This window comes from Neomonachus schauinslandi, chromosome 7, assembly GCF_002201575.2.
Source record: "Neomonachus schauinslandi chromosome 7, ASM220157v2, whole genome shotgun sequence".
Classification (NCBI taxonomy): Eukaryota; Metazoa; Chordata; class Mammalia; order Carnivora; family Phocidae; genus Neomonachus; species Neomonachus schauinslandi.
The window spans coordinates 26,059,673-26,062,937 of record NC_058409.1 but is presented as its reverse complement, the minus strand read 5'-3'; positions in this window follow the sequence as shown (position 1 = coordinate 26,062,937).

Sequence of the window (3,265 nt, the reverse complement as noted above, 5' to 3'; positions counted from 1 at the left end):
TATATATATATATATATATATATATATATATATATATATATATATATGTATTTAAGTAAATTCTATACCCAACATTGGGCTCCAACTCATGATCCCAAGAACAAGAGTCCCATCCTCCACGGACTGAGCCAGCCAGGAACCCCTCCTGACTCCATTTTTTTTTTTTAAAGGTTTTATTTTATTTATTTGAGAGAGAGAATGAGAGAGAGTATGAGAGGGAAGAGGGTCAGAGGGAGAAGCAGACTCCCCGCTGAGCAGGGAGCCCGATGCGGGACTCGATCCAGGGACTCCAGGATCATGACCTGAGCCGAAGGCAGTCGCTTAACCAACCGAGCCACCCAGGCGCCCTCCATTTTTTTTTTTTTAAGATTTTATTTATTTATTTGAGAGAGAGAGCAAGCACATGAGAGGGGGGAGGGTCAGAGGGAGAAGCAGACTCCCTGCCGAGCAGGGAGCCCAATGTGGGACTCGATCCCGGGACTCCAGGATCATGACCTGAGCCGAAGGCAGTCGCTTAACCAACTGAGCCACCCAGGCGCCCTCCTGACTCCATTTTAAATGAGATTTCCTTTTATTAATTTTAAGAAACCAAACTGGATTCAAGAGTAGGTAAGTGGGAAAGAGAGTAGAGGGGAACCCAGACTGGAAAAACAAGTTCCTCTAACTCAGATCAATGGACTCTAGTGAAATTCTTCAATCCCTTCAGGACAAAACTGTATCTAGGAGGGGTGCCTGGGTGGCTCAGTCCGTTAAGTGTCTGCCTTCGGTTCAGGTCATAATCCGGGATTGAGCCCCACATCAGGCTCCCTGCTTGTGCTGTCTCGCTCTCTCTCTGTCAAATAATAAAATCTTTTAAAAAGTGCATAGGAGGGGCACCTGGGTGGCTCAGTCGGTTAAGCATCAGCCTTTGCCTCAGGTCATGATCCCAGAGTCCTGGGATCGAGTCCCACATTAGGCTCCTTGCTCAGCAGAGAGCCTCCTTCTCCCTCTGCCTGCCGCTCCCCCTGCTTGTGCTCTCTCTATCTGACAAATAAATACATAAAATATTTTTAAAAATACGTAGGAGTCCTTCATTTATGAATGGATCACTTGCTCATATGTATTGAGCACCTATTATATGCCAAGCACTGAAAATAGGTTCAAGAGAAGAAAAGACAGATATGGTTCCTGACCTCAGGAGGCTTACAGAATGTCTACTGGGGGAGACTCTACACAAATAATCACATATTTACTTGGACAATTATAAGGTAACTTGAATCATAATAGGCTAATTGTACAGTTGCTGGGGAAACCCAAGTTTGGGAGGGAGTTTTGTTTTTTTAAAGATTTTATTTATTTATTTATTTGAGAGAGAGGGAGGGGTGAACGGGGGTAGAGGGGGAGGGAGAGAATCTCAAGCAGACTCCCCACTAAGCATGGAACTCTATGTGGGGCTAGATCTCAAAACCCTGAGTTTCGTGTTTTTTTTAAGATTTTATTTATTTAACAGAGAGACACAGTGAGAGAGGGAACACAAGCAGGGGGAGTGGGAGAGGGAGAAGCAGGCTTCCCGCAGAGCAGGGAGCCCGATGCCGGGCTCGATCCCAGGACCGTGGGACCATGGCCGGAGCCGAAGGCAGACAGCCAACGACTGAGCCACCCAGGCACCCTCAAAACCCTGAGATTTTGACCTGAGCTGAAATCAAGAGTGGGAAGCTTAAAGGACTGAGCCGCCCAGGCACACCTGGGAGAGAGGTTTTTTTTTTTTTTTTTAAAGATTTTATTTATTTATTTGACAGAGAGAGACACAGCAAGAGAGGGAACATAAGCAGGGAGAGTGGGAGAGGGAGAAGCAGGCTTCCTGCCGAGCAGAGAGCCCGATGCGGGGCTCGATCCCAGGACCCTGGGATCATGACCCGAGCTGAAGGCAGACGCTTAACGACTGAGCCACCCAGGCGCCCCGAGAGAGAGGTTTTGATCAAAGAGGGCTATCTGTGCTGAGACCTGAAGAGTGTATATGACATAGGGAGGTGGAGAGGAGAGGTTTAGAAAATTTGTTCTGGCAGAAGAAATGGCAAATATGAAGGGAAGACACGTGGGCTAAGGTATTTTCTGAGGCTGCAGCAGAAAGAGGGAGATCCAACAGAGCACGTTATAGGTTTTTCTTCTATTAAATAATCCATTCTTTAACCCCCAAACAGCTCCTCTTTCTGTCCCTGTGACCTAGCAACCTGGCTTGAGAGCAATCTTGAGAGCATCACACTTCCATTCAAGGCATCCAAATATTCTTATTTAAACACATTTAAGGGGAGTGCCTGGGTGGCTCAGTTGGTTAAATGTCTGCCTTTGGCCCAGGTCATGATCCCAGGGTCCTGGGATAGAGCCCCACATCAGGCTCTCTGCTTAGCAGGAAGCCTGCTTCTCCCTCTCCCACTCCCCCTGCTTGTGTTCCCTCTCTTGCTGTCTCTCTGTCAAATAAATAAATAATAAAATATAAAAAATAAAGCTCAAAACCTAGCATCCAACCCATTATCTGGCACATAATTACGTTTTGTAAATTACTTATGAATTCAAGAAACGGGTATACTTTGAAGATATATTTTTTTAAATGCATTTTTGGGGCGCCTGGGTGGCTCAGTCGTTAAGGGTCTGCCTTCTGCTCAGGTCATGATTCCAGGGTCCTGGGATCGAGCCCCGCTTTGGGCTCCCTGCTCAGCTGGGAGCCTGCTTCTCCCTCTCCCACTGCCCCTGCTTGTGTTCCCTCTCTCGCTGTGTCTCTGTCAAATAAATAAAATCTTTAATAAAATAAAATAAATGCATTTTTAGGGCGCCTAGGTGGCTTAGTTGGTTAAGTGACTGCCTTCGGCTCAGGTCATGATCTTGGAGTCCCGGTATGGAGTCCCGCATTGGGCTCCCTGCTCTGCGGGGAATCTGCTTCTCCCTCTGGCCCTCCCATGTGCTCTCTCTCTCTCTCAAATAAAATATTTAAAAAAAAATAATAAAGTGCATTTTTAAAAACGGATGTCATAGATAATTTTTCCAAGCTACAGACTCGCGTTTCCTTCTCTGCCTAGGCCCTCGGGCCCCTGAAGCCCTTTCCCGCGGATGTGGGAAGACCAGGTTGCTGGAAGGCTGGCTGCAGCCCGCAAGCGCGCTCAGCCTGGAGTGTGGCGGCGGAACCGCGGGGAGGCGGAACTTTGGGCTTGTGGAACTGTGGCCCTGCGGACCGCCAGGAGGGAAGCACCCCTCCACCCCCCACCCCGCCTCCCGGCCCGGAAGGAGCTGA